A 12,613-nucleotide genomic window follows, 5' to 3' on the forward strand; every position below is an offset into this window, starting at 1 on the left:
CTTCAAAGCATTTCCCGAGGCTCTGGGGGGCTACCCCTCCCCAGCCTGTGACACCTATTTCCAAAGGGAGAGGGTGTTACCCCCCTCTCCCAAAGAAAATCCTTTGTTCTGCCTTCCTGGGCTTGAGCTGCTCAAGCAACAGTTGGGCAGAAACCTGTCTGAGAGGTGGCAGCAGCCTGGGCTGCCTGGAAAACCTCAGAAGACTAATGGCAATACTGGGAGTTCTCTAAGGAGCCCCCAGAGTGCATGGAATCATACAACCAATACTTGCAAAAGTATTGGGATATGATTCCAACATGTTTGATACCAAACATGCCTATGTTCGGAGTTACCATTATGTAGCTGGACATAGGTAGTGACCTATGTCGAGTAATCGAGTAAAATGGCTTACCCGCACTCACGAAGTCCAGTAAAATGGTTGTGGGGGCACCTCTGCTAGTGCAGGGGTGCCCTCACACATAGGTACTTTGCACCCATCCTTCAGGGTTGGAAGACCTGACATATAGGTGACTAAGGAAATGCCTCCTTGGCATGGTTACCCCCTGACTTTTTGCCTTTGCTGATGCCAAGTTATGATTTGAAAGTGTGCTGAGGCCTGCTAACCACGCCCAGCACCAGTGTTCTTTCCCTAACCTGTACTTTTGTTTCCACAATTGGCACACCCTGGCATCCAGGTAAGTCCCTTGTAACTGGTACCTCTGGTACCAAGGGCCCTGATGCCAGGGAAGGTCTCTAGGGGCTGCAGCATATCTTATGCCACCCTGGGGACCCCTCACTCAGCACAGACACACTGCTTGCCAGCTGTGTGTGCTAGTGGGGATAAAAAAACTAAGTCGACATGGCACTCCCCTCAGGGTGCCATGCCAACCTCACACTGCCTATAGGTATAGATCAGTCACCCCTCTAGCAGGCCTTACAGCCCTAAGGCAGGGTGCACTAAACCATAGGTGAGGGCATAAGTGCATGAGCACTATGCCCTACAGTGTCTAAGCAAAACCTTAATTGTAAGTGCAGGGTAGCCATAAGAGTATATGGTCTGGGAGTCTGTCATGCACGAACTCCACAGCACCATAATGGCTACACTGAAAACTGTGAAGTCTGGTATCAAACTTCTCAGCACAATAAATGCACACTGATGCCAGCGTACATTTTATTGTAACATACACCCCAGAGGGCACCTTAGAGGTGCCCCCTGAAAACGTAACCGACTACCCGTGTAGGCTGACTGGTTTTAGCAGCCTGCCACACACCAGACATGTTGCTGGCCACATGGGGAGAGTGCCTTTGTCACTCTGTGGCTAGTAACAAAGCCTGCACTGGGTGGAGATGCTATCACCTCCCCCAGGCAGGAGCTGTAACACCTGGCGGTGAGCCTCAAAGGCTCGCCCCCTTTGTTACAGCACCCCCGGGGCACTCCAGCTAGTGGAGTTGCCCGCCCCCTCCGGCCACGGCCCCACTTTTGGTAGCAAGGCCGGAGGAGATAATGAAAAAAACAAGGTGGAGTCACTGGCCAGTCAGGACAGCCCCTAAGGTGTCCTGAGCGGAGGTGACTGACTTTTAGAAATCCTCCATCTTGCAGATGGAGGATTCCCCTAATAGGATTAGGGATGTGCCCCCCTCCCCTCAGGGAGGAGGCACAAAGAGGGTGTACCCACCCTTAGGGCTAGTAGCCATTGGCTACTAACCCCCCAGACCTAAACACACCCCTAAATTGAGTATTTAGGGGCTCCCAGAACACAGGTTGCAGGAATCTATCTTGCTAAGAAGAGTACTGCTGAACTGAAAAACCAGCAGAGAAGACGGAGACGCCAACTGCTTTGGCCCCAGCTCTACCGGCCTGTCTCCCCACTTCTAAAGACACTGCTCCAGCGACGCTCTCCACAGGGTCCAGCGACCTCTGAAGCCTCAGAGGACTGCCCTGCATCTAGAAGGACCAAGAACTCCCGACGACAGCGGCTCTGTTCCCCAAAGACTGCAACTTTGCAACTTTGAAACAACACACGTTTCCCGCCGGAAGCGTGAGACTGTGCACTCTGCACCAGACGCCCCCGGCTCGACTTGTGGAGAACCAACACTACAGGGAGGACTCCCCTGTGACTACGAGACCGTGAGTAGCCAGAGTTGACCCCTCTGAGCCCCCACAGCAACGCCTGCAGAGGGAATCCCGAGGCTCCCCCTGACCGCGACTGCCTGCTTCAAAGACCCGACACCTGGTAAAAACTTTGCATCCGCAGCCCCCAGGACCTGAAGGATCCGACCGCCAGTGCAGGAGTGACCCCCGAGTGGCCCTCTCCCTTGCCCAGGTGGTGGCTACCCCGAAGAGCCCCCCCCCCCTTGCCTGCATCGCTGAAGAGACCCCTTGGTCTCCCATTGAAACCTATTGCGAACCCGACACCTGTTTGTGCACTGCACCTGGCCGCCCCGTGCCGCTGAGGGTGTACTTTCTGTGCTGACTTGTGTGTCCCCCGGTGCCCTACAAAACCCCCCTGGTCTGCCCTCTGAAGACACGGGTACTTACCTGCTGGAAGACTGGAAACGGGGCACCCCCTTCTCTATTGAAGCCTATACGTTTTGGGCACCACTTTGACCTCTGCACCTGACCGGCCCTGAGCTGCTGGTGTGGTACCTTTGGGGTTGCCCTGAACCCCCAACGGTGGGCTACCTTGGACCCAAATTTGAACCCCGTAGGTGGTTTACTTACCTGCAAAAACTAACAAACACTTACCTCCCCCAGGAACTGTTGAAAATTGCACTGTCTAGTTTTAAAATAGCTATGTCATTTGGGTGAAAACTGTATATGCTATTTTGCTAATTCAAAGTTCCTAAAGTTCCTAAGTGAAATACCTTTCATTTAAAGCATCACTTGTAAATCTTGAACCTGTGGTTCTTAAAATAAACTAAGAAAATATATTTTTCTATACAAAAACCTATTGGCCTGGAATTGTCTCTGAGTGTGTGTTCCTCATTTATTGCCTGTGTGTGTACAACAAATGCTTAACACTACTCCTCTGATAAGCCTACTGCTCGACCACACTACCACAAAATAGAGCATTAGAATTATCTCTTTTTGCCACTATCTTACCTCGAAGGGGAACCCTTGGACTCTGTGCATGCTATTTCTTACTTTGAAATAGTGCATACAGAGCCAACTTCCTACAGTGACTTATAAGTGACCTGGGGCAGTGTAAATGGCAGTGAAAAGTTGCATGCATCTTTTCACTCAGGTAGCAATGGCAGTCCTGCAGAAGCCTTTGCATGGGCTCCCTATGGGTGGCAAAAGATATGCTGCAGCCCACAGGGATCCCCTGGAGCCCCAATGCCCTGGGTACCTAGGTGCCATATACTAGGGACTTATAAGGTGGCAGCAGTGTGCCAATTGTGGGTGAAATGGAAAATGTCACTTACCCAGTGTACATCTGTTCATGGCATGTTGCGCTGCAGATTCACATGCTGTGCATTATCCTGCCATCTAGTGTTGGGCTCGGAGTGTTACAAGTTGTTTTTCTTCGAAGAAGTCTTTTCGAGTCACGGGACCGAGTGACTTCTCCCTTTTGGCTCCATTGCGCATGGGCGTCGACTCCATCTTAGATTGTTTTCCCCGCAAAGGGTGAGGCAGGAGTTGGTAAAGTAAGGATACTAAAGGAGGCCATGCAATGGAGTAGAAATGTATGTACATAGTGTGTTTTAAAGGAATATTTATTTACATATTTACAATTTACATGCAACTAAAACGGCTACAGGCTCCCGGGGAGGTGGGAGGGCGCATGTGAATCTGCAGTGCAACATGCCACGAACAGATGTACACTGGGTAAGTGACATTTTCCGTTCAATGGCATGTGTAGCTGCAGATACACATGCTGTGCATAGACTACAAAGCAGTAATCTCCCCAAAAGCGGTGGTCAGTGTAGGAAGTTGGCTCTGTATGTGCTATTTCAAAGTAAGGAATAGCATGCACAGAGTCCAAGGGTTCCCCTTAGAGGTAAAATAGTGGTAAAAATAGATAATACTAATGCTCTATTTTGTGGTAGTGTGGTCGAGCAGTAGGCTTATCCAAGGAGTAGTGTTAAGCATTTGTTGTACATACACATAGACAATAAATGAGGTACACACACTCAGAGACAAATCCAGCCAATAGGTTTTGTTATAGAAAAATATCTTTTCTTAGTTTATTTTAAGAACCACAGGTTCAAATTTAACATGTAATATCTTGTTTGAAAGGTATTGCAGGAAGTACATTAGGAACTTTGAATCATTTCAATTGCATGTATACTTTTCAAGTTATTCACAAATAGCTACTTTAAAAGTGGACACAGTGCAATTTTCACAGTTCCTGGGGGAGGTAAGTTTTTGTTAGTTTTACCAGGTAAGTAAGACACTTACAGGGTTCAGTTCTTGGTCCAAGGTAGCCCACCGTTGGGGGTTCAGAGCAACCCCAAAGTTACCACACCAGCAGCTCAGGGCCGGTCAGGTGCAGAGTTCAAAGTGGTGCCCAAAACGCATAGGCTTCAATGGAGAGAAGGGGGTGCCCCGGTTCCGGTCTGCTTGCAGGTAAGTACCCGCGTCTTCGGAGGGCAGACCAGGGGGGTTTTGTAGGGCACCGGGGGGGACACAAGCCCACACAGAAATTTCACCCTCAGCAGCGCGGGGGCGGCCGGGTGCAGTGTAGAAACAAGCGTCGGGTTTGCAATGTTAGTCTATGAGAGATCAACGGATCTCTTCAGCGCTGCAGGCAGGCAAGGGGGGGCTTCCTCGGGGAAACCTCCACTTGGGCAAGGGAGAGGGACTCCTGGGGGTCACTTCTCCAGTGAAAGTCCGGTCCTTCAGGTCCTGGGGGATGCGGGTGCAGGGTCTCTTCCAGGCGTCGGGACTTAGGTTTCAGAGAGTCGCGGTCAGGGGAAGCCTCGGGATTCCCTCTGCAGGCGGCGCTGTGGGGGCTCAGGGGGGACAGGTTTTGGTACTCACAGTCGTAGAGTAGTCCGGGGGTCCTCCCTGAGGTGTTGGTTCTCCACCAGCCGAGTCGGGGTCGCCGGGTGCAGTGTTGCAAGTCTCACGCTTCTTGCGGGGAGTTGCAGGGTTCTTTAAAGCTGCTTCTTGAAACAAAGTTGCAGTCTTTTTGGAGCAGGTCCGCTGTCCTCGGGAGTTTCTTGTCTTTTTCGAAGCAGGGCAGTCCTCAGAGGATTCAGAGGTCGCTGGTCCCTTGGAAGGCGTCGCTGGAGCAGAGTTCTTTGGAAGGCAGGAGACAGGCCGGTGAGTTTCTGGAGCCAAGGCAGTTGTCGTCTTCTGGTCTTCCTCTGCAGGGGTTTTCAGCTAGGCAGTCCTTCTTCTTGTAGTTTGCAGGAATCTAATTTTCTAGGGTTCAGGGTAGCCCTTAAATACTAAATTTAAGGGCGTGTTTAGGTCTGGGGGGTTAGTAGCCAATGGCTACTAGCCCTGAGGGTGGGTACACCCTCTTTGTGCCTCCTCCCAAGGGGAGGGGGTCACAATCCTAACCCTATTGGGGGAATCCTCCATCTGCAAGATGGAGGATTTCTAAAAGTTAGAGTCACCTCAGCTCAGGACACCTTAGGGGCTGTCCTGACTGGCCAGTGACTCCTCCTTGTTGCTTTCTTTGTTCCCTCCAGCCTTGCCGCCAAAAGTGGGGGCCGTGGCCGGAGGGGGCGGGCAACTCCACTAAGCTGGAGTGCCCTGCTGGGCTGTGACAAAGGGGTGAGCCTTTGAGGCTCACCGCCAGGTGTCACAGCTCCTGCCTGGGGGAGGTGTTAGCATCTCCACCCAGTGCAGGCTTTGTTACTGGCCTCAGAGTGACAAAGGCACTCTCCCCATGGGGCCAGCAACATGTCTCTAGTGTGGCAGGCTGCTGGAACTAGTCAGCCTACACAGACAGTCGGTTAAGTTTCAGGGGGCACCTCTAAGGTGCCCTCTGGGGTGTATTTTGCAATAAAATGTACACTGGCATCAGTGTGCATTTATTGTGCTGAGAAGTTTGATACCAAACTTCCCAGTTTTCAGTGTAGCCATTATGGTGCTGTGGAGTTCGTGTTTTGACAGACTCCCAGACCATATACTCTTATGGCTACCCTGCACTTACAATGTCTAAGGTTTTGTTTAGACACTGTAGGGGTACCATGCTCATGCACTGGTACCCTCACCTATGGTATAGTGCACCCTGCCTTAGGGCTGTAAGGCCTGCTAGAGGGGTGTCTTACCTATACTGCATAGGCAGTGAGAGGCTGGCATGGCACCCTGAGGGGAGTGCCATGTCGACTTACTCGTTTTGTCCTCACTAGCACACACAAGCTGGCAAGCAGTGTGTCTGTGCTGAGTGAGAGGTCTCCAGGGTGGCATAAGACATGCTGCAGCCCTTAGAGACCTTCCTTGGCATCAGGGCCCTTGGTACTAGAAGTACCAGTTACAAGGGACTTATCTGGATGCCAGGGTCTGCCAATTGTGGATACAAAAGTACAGGTTAGGGAAAGAACACTGGTGCTGGGGCCTGGTTAGCAGGCCTCAGCACACTTTCAATTGTAAACATAGCATCAGCAAAGGCAAAAAGTCAGGGGGCAACCATGCCAAGGAGGCATTTCCTTACAGTCAGCCTGTAGGAGTTGAAGTTGTGTGAAATAATGTTTTTAGTACAGCTTGTCCTACTGTGGCTTGTTGTGTTGCTAACACATCTACACAGTAATGCTTAGTAAATGTATGGGGCGTAGACCAGGTGGATGCCTTACAAATCTCTGTCATTGATATGTTACCAAGAAAAGCCATTGTGGCGCCTTTTTTCCTAGTGGAATGTGCCCCTTTGAGTAATGGGTAATTCTCTTTTAGCTGTAAGGTAACAGGTCTGAATACATTTGACTATCCATCTTGCAAAGCCCTGTTTGGATATAGGGTTACCTGCATGAGGTTTTTGGAAAGCTCCGAACAACTGTGTTGTTTTTCGAAATTGTTTTGTTCTGTCAATGTAATACATTAGCGCTCTTTTAATGTCTAATGTATGCAATGCCCTTTCTGCTACTGATTCTGCTTGTGGAAAGAAGACTGTGAGTTCCACAGTTTGGTTTAGATGAAACGGTGATATGACTTGGTAAAAATTGTGGATTTGTACGGAGAACCACTTTATGTTTATGTATCTGTATAAGGGGTTCTTGTATAGTAAATGCATGTATTTCGCTATCTCTTTGTAGAGAAGTGATGGCTATTAGAAAGGCTACTTTCCACGTCAAGAATTGGATTTGACAAGAATGCATGGGTTCAAATGGTGGACCCATGAGTCGTGTTAGTACAATATTAAGATTCCACGAAGGTACTGGTGGTGTCCTTGGGGGTATGATTCTTTTTAGTCCCTCCATAAAGGCTTTAATAACTGGGATTCTAAAAAGCGATTTGTATGTGTAATCTGCAAATAAGCAGATATTGCAGTGAGATGGATTTTAATGGAAGAAAAAGCAAGATTTGATTTTTGTAAGTGTAGTAAATAACTAACAATGTTTTGTATGGAGGCGTTCAGCGGCGTAATTTGATTAGCCTGGCAGTAGTAAACAAACCTTTTACATTTATTAGCATAACAATGTCTTGTTGTGGGTTTTCTTGCTTGTTTAATGACCACCATACACTCTTGAGAGGATTAGATATCCGACTGCTAACATTTCAGGAGCCAGATTGCTAGGTTGAGCGATGCTGGATTCAGGTGCCTGATCTGTTGTTTGTGTTGTGTTAACAGATCTGGTCTGTTTGATGTGCGGTACTACCGAGAAGTCCAACAGTGTGGTGTACCACGGTTGGCGAGCCTACGTTGGTGCTATGAGTATTAGTTTGTGTTTGTTTTGACTCAGTTTGTGGACCAGAAAAGGAATGAGCGGGAGAGAGGGAAAAGCTTAAGCAAATATCCCTGACCAGCTGATCCATAGAGCATTACCCTTGGGCTGAGGGTGTGGGTATCTGGACGCGAAGTTTTGGCATTTTGCGTTTTCTTTTGTTGCAAACAGATCTATGCTTGATGTCCCCCAGCTGTAGAAGTGATCTTTTAGAATTTGGGGATGTATTTCCCATTCGTGAGACTGTTGGTGATCTCGACTGAGATTGTCGGCTAGCTGATTGTGAATGCCGGGCATATATTGTGCTATCAGGCGAATGTTGTTGTGAATTGCCCAATGCCAATTTTTTTGCGCTAGGATACATAGTTGTGACGAGTGCGTCCCCCCTCCTGTTTGTTCAAATAATACATTGTTGTCACATTGTCTGTCTTGACAAGAATATGTTTGTGGGCTAGAAGGGGCTGAAAAGCTTTTAGTGCTAGAAAGACTGCTAGCAGTTCTAAGTGATTTATGTGAAGTTGTTTTTGTTGACTGGCCCATTGACCTTGTATGCTGTGATTGTTGAGGTGTGCTCCCCACCCAATCATGGAGGCGTCTGTTGTGATAATGGCATTGAGGCACTGGGTCTTGAAATGGCCGCCCTTTGTTTAAATTTACAGGGTTCCACCATTGAAGCGAAGAGTGTGTTTGGCGGTCTATCAACACTAGATCTTGGAGCTGACCCTGTGCCTGCGGCCATTCTCTTGCTAGGCACTGCTGTAAGGGCCGCATGTGTAGTATTGCGTTTGGGATAATAGCAATGCATGAGGACATCATGCCTAGTAGTTTCATCACAAACCTGACCGTGTATTGTTGGTTTGGTTGTATGCTTGATTTTATATTTTGAAACAACTGGACTCTTTGTGGACTTAGAGTGGCAATTGCTCTTTGTGTGTTGCTCCCAAGTATTGCTGTATTTGGGATGGTTGTAAATGTGATTTTTGGTAATTTATATAAAACCCTAGTTTGTGCAGAGTAGCTATTACATATTGCGTGTGAATTTGACATTATCGTTGAGTGTTGGCTTTTATTAGCCAATCGTCTAGATACGGGAATACGTGCATGTGATTTCTCAGTATATGAGCTGCTACTACAGCTAGGCATTTTGTAAATACCCTGGGGGCTGTTGTTATTCCGAATGGCAATACTTTGAATTGGTAACGTTTGCCTTGTATTAAAAACCTGAGGGAATTCATGTGAGATGGATGGCTGGGTATTTGAAAATACGCATCTTTTAGATCCAGTGTTGTCATGTATTCCCCTTGTTTTAGTAAAGGGACTACATCCTGTAGTGTTACCATGTGGAAATGATCTGATTTGATGAAGAGATTCAGTGTTCTGAGATCTAAAATAGGCCTTAACGTTTTGTCTTTCTTTGGGATGAGGAAATACAGGGAGTAAACCCCTGTCCCTCTCTGGTGATAAGGTACCAGTTCTATGGCTTCTTTTGCTAGTAGTGCTTGGACCTCTATTTGTAATAGGTCTAAGTGTTGTATTGACATTCTGTGTGTTCTTGGGGGAACATCTGGAGGGAATCTTGTGAACTCTATGCAGTAACCATGCTGGATAATTGATAGAACCCACGTGTCTGTGGTAATGTGTGTCCAATTGTGGTGGTATTTTGTTAATCTCCCCCCCACTGGTGATATGTGTTGGGGAAGTGTGACATCGAAGTCACTGCTTGCTACTAGGGGTTTGCTTGGCAGGCTGGAATTTCCCTCTTCCTCTTGGGAACTGTCCTCTGTAGGAGCCCCGAAACCCCCCTCTCTGGTACTGAGACTGGTAAGTGGTTTTTGTTTGGGAGGTGGATGGTTCTGAGGGTTGCTGTCTAAACCCTCCTGTAAGGAAATGCCTCCTTGGCATGGTTACCCCCTGACGTTTTGCCTTTGCTGATGCTATGTTTTGATTTGAAAGTGTGCTGAGGCCTGCTAACCAGGCCCCAGCACCAGTGTTCTTTCCCTAACCTGTACTTTTGATTCCACAATTGGCACACCCTGGCATCCAGGTAAGTCCCTTGTAACTGGTACCCCTGGTACCAAGGGCCCTGATGCCAGTGAAGGTCTCTAAGGGCTGCAGCATATCTTATGCCACCCTGGGGACCCCTCACTCAGCACAGACACACTGCTTGCCAGCTTGTGTGTGCTGGTGGGGAGAAAATGACTAAGTCGACATGGCACTCCCCTCAGGGTGCCATGCCAGCCTCACACTGCCTACAGGTATAGGTAAGTCACCCCTCTAGCAGGTCTTACAACCCTAAGGCAGGGTGCACTATACCATCGGTGAGGGCACCAGTGCATGTGCACTATGCCCCAACAGTGTCTAAGCCAAACCTTAGACATTGTAAGTGCAGGGTAGCCATAAGAGTATATGGTCTGGGAGTCGGTCATGCACGAACTCCACAGCACCATAATGGCTACACTGAAAACTGTGAAGTTTGGTATCAAACTTCTCAGGACAATAAATGCACACTGATGCCAGTGTACATTTTATTGTAACATACACCCCAGAGGGCACCTTAGAGGTGCCCCCTGAAAACTTATCCGACTACCCGTGTAGGCTGACTGGTTTTAGCAGCCTGCCACACACCAGACATGTTGCTGGCCACATGGGGAGAGTGCCTTTGTCACTCTGTGGCTACTAACAAAGCCTGTACTGGGTGGAGGTGCTTCTCACCTCCCCCAGGCAGGAGCTGTAACACCTGGCGGTGAGCCTCAAAGGCTCACCCCCTTTGTTACAGCCCCCCAGGGCACTCCAGCTAGTGGAGTTGCCACGGCCCCACTTTTGGCGGTAAGGCCGGAGGAGATAATGAGAAAAACAAGGAGGAGTCATTGGCCAGTCAGGACAGCCCCTAAGGTGTCCTGAGCTGAGGTGACTGACTTTTAGAAATCCTCCATCTTGCAGATGGAGGATTCCCCCAATAGGATTAGGGATGTGCCCCCTCCCCTCCCTCCCCTCAGGGAGGAGGCACAAAGAGGGTGTAGCCACCCTCAGGGCTAGTAGCCATTGGCTACTAACCCCCCAGACCTAAACACACCCCTAACTTCAGTATTTAGGGGCTCCCCAGAACCTAGGAACGCAGATTCCTGTAACCTAAGAAGAAGAGGATTGCTGAACTGAAAACCTGCAGAGAAGACGGAGACACCAACTGCTTTGGCCCCAGCTCTACCGGCCTGTCTCCCCCCTTCTAAAGACACTGCTCCAGCGACGCGTTCCCAGGGTCCAGCAACCTCTGAAGCCTCAGAGGACTACCCCGCATCTGAAGGACCAAGAACTCCCGAGGACAGCGGCTCTGTTCTCCAAAGACTGCAACTTTGCAACAAAGAAGCAACTTTGAAACAACACACGTTTCCCGCCGGAAGCGTGAGACTTTGCACTCTGCACCCGATGCCCCCGGCTCGACTTGTGGAGAACAAACACCACAGGGAGGACCCCCGGCGACTACGAGACCGTGAGTAGCCAGAGTTGACCCCCCCTGAGCCCCCACAGCGACGCCTGCAGAGGGAATCCCGAGGCTCCCCCTCTGCCTGCCTGCTTCAAAGACCCGACGCCTGGTAAAGACTCTGCATCCGCAGCCCCCAGGACCTGAAGGATCCGACCTCCAGTGCAGGAGCGACCCCCAGGTGGCCCTCTCCCTTGCCCAGGTGGTGGCTACCCCGAGGAGCCCCCCCCCCCTTGCCTGCATCGCTGAAGAGACCCCTTGGTCACCCATTGAATCCTATTGCGAACCAGACGCATGTTTGCACACTGCACCCGGCTGCCCCCGTGCCGCTGAGGGTGTACTTTCTGTGTGGACTTATGTCTCCCCCCCCCCCCCCCCCCCCCACTCCCCGGTGCCCTACAAAACTCCCCTGGTCTGCCCTCCGAAGACGCGGGTACTTACCTGCTGGCAGACTGGAACCGGGGCACCCCCTTCTCTATTGAAGCCTATGCGTTTTGGGCACCACTTTGACCTCTGCACCTGACCAGCCCTGAGCTGCTGGTGTGGTAACTTTGGGGTTGCTCTGAACCCCCAACGGTGGGCTACCTTGGACCCAAACTTGAACCCCGTAGGTGGTTTACTTACCTGCAAAAACTAACAAACACTTACCTCCCCCAGGAACTGTTGAAAATTGCAATGTCTAGTTTTAAAATAGCTATATGTCATTTATGTGAAAACTGTATATGCTATTTTGCTAATTCAAAGTTCCTAAAGTACCTACCTGAAATACCTTTCATTTGAAGTATTACTTGTAAATCTTGAACCTGTGGTTCTTAAAAATATATTTTTCTATACAAAAACCTATTGGCCTGGAATTGTCTGAGTGTGTGTTCCTCATTTATTGCCTGGCATCATATTATTTACAAGTATCCTCTCTGTGTTCGGGAGATAAACACAGGTTACAGACCCGATGCTGGTCAGTGTAAGGATACTTGGCGTGGCACTTCGGACAGAAACGGAAAGGGGTCCGGTCCATTAGTTCTTTGTCGACGGGTGTGGTCGGGCCAACCAGGCGAGTACGAGAGCCCCGAAGGGCCGCCGAAGCGGTGTGGTTGTCAGTGCCGATGTGATGATGCTAAACCGGTCCCGAACGCAAACAATACCGACGAATTTCGATGATTTTCTAAGTTTCCCCGATTCAAATTACGGAGCGAAGAGGAACACGTTTGAACCAGATGGCGGAAAAACAACTTGTAACACTCCGAGCCCAACACTAGATGGCAGGATAATGCACAGCATGTGTATCTGCAGCTACACATGCCATCGAACTCTGGGTTACCA

The 12,613-nt window shown here is 49.5% G+C and overlaps 1 protein-coding gene across 1 annotated transcript in view; it reads right to left on the bottom strand.

The window, feature by feature from the left end:
- CUL9 (cullin 9) overlaps positions 1–12,613 on the bottom strand; it is a 576,404-nt gene that overhangs the window by 258,690 nt on the left and 305,101 nt on the right. The window lies entirely within an intron of this gene.

Source organism: Pleurodeles waltl, chromosome 5 (genome assembly GCF_031143425.1).
Source record: "Pleurodeles waltl isolate 20211129_DDA chromosome 5, aPleWal1.hap1.20221129, whole genome shotgun sequence".
Lineage (NCBI taxonomy): Eukaryota > Metazoa > Chordata > Amphibia > Caudata > Salamandridae > Pleurodeles > Pleurodeles waltl.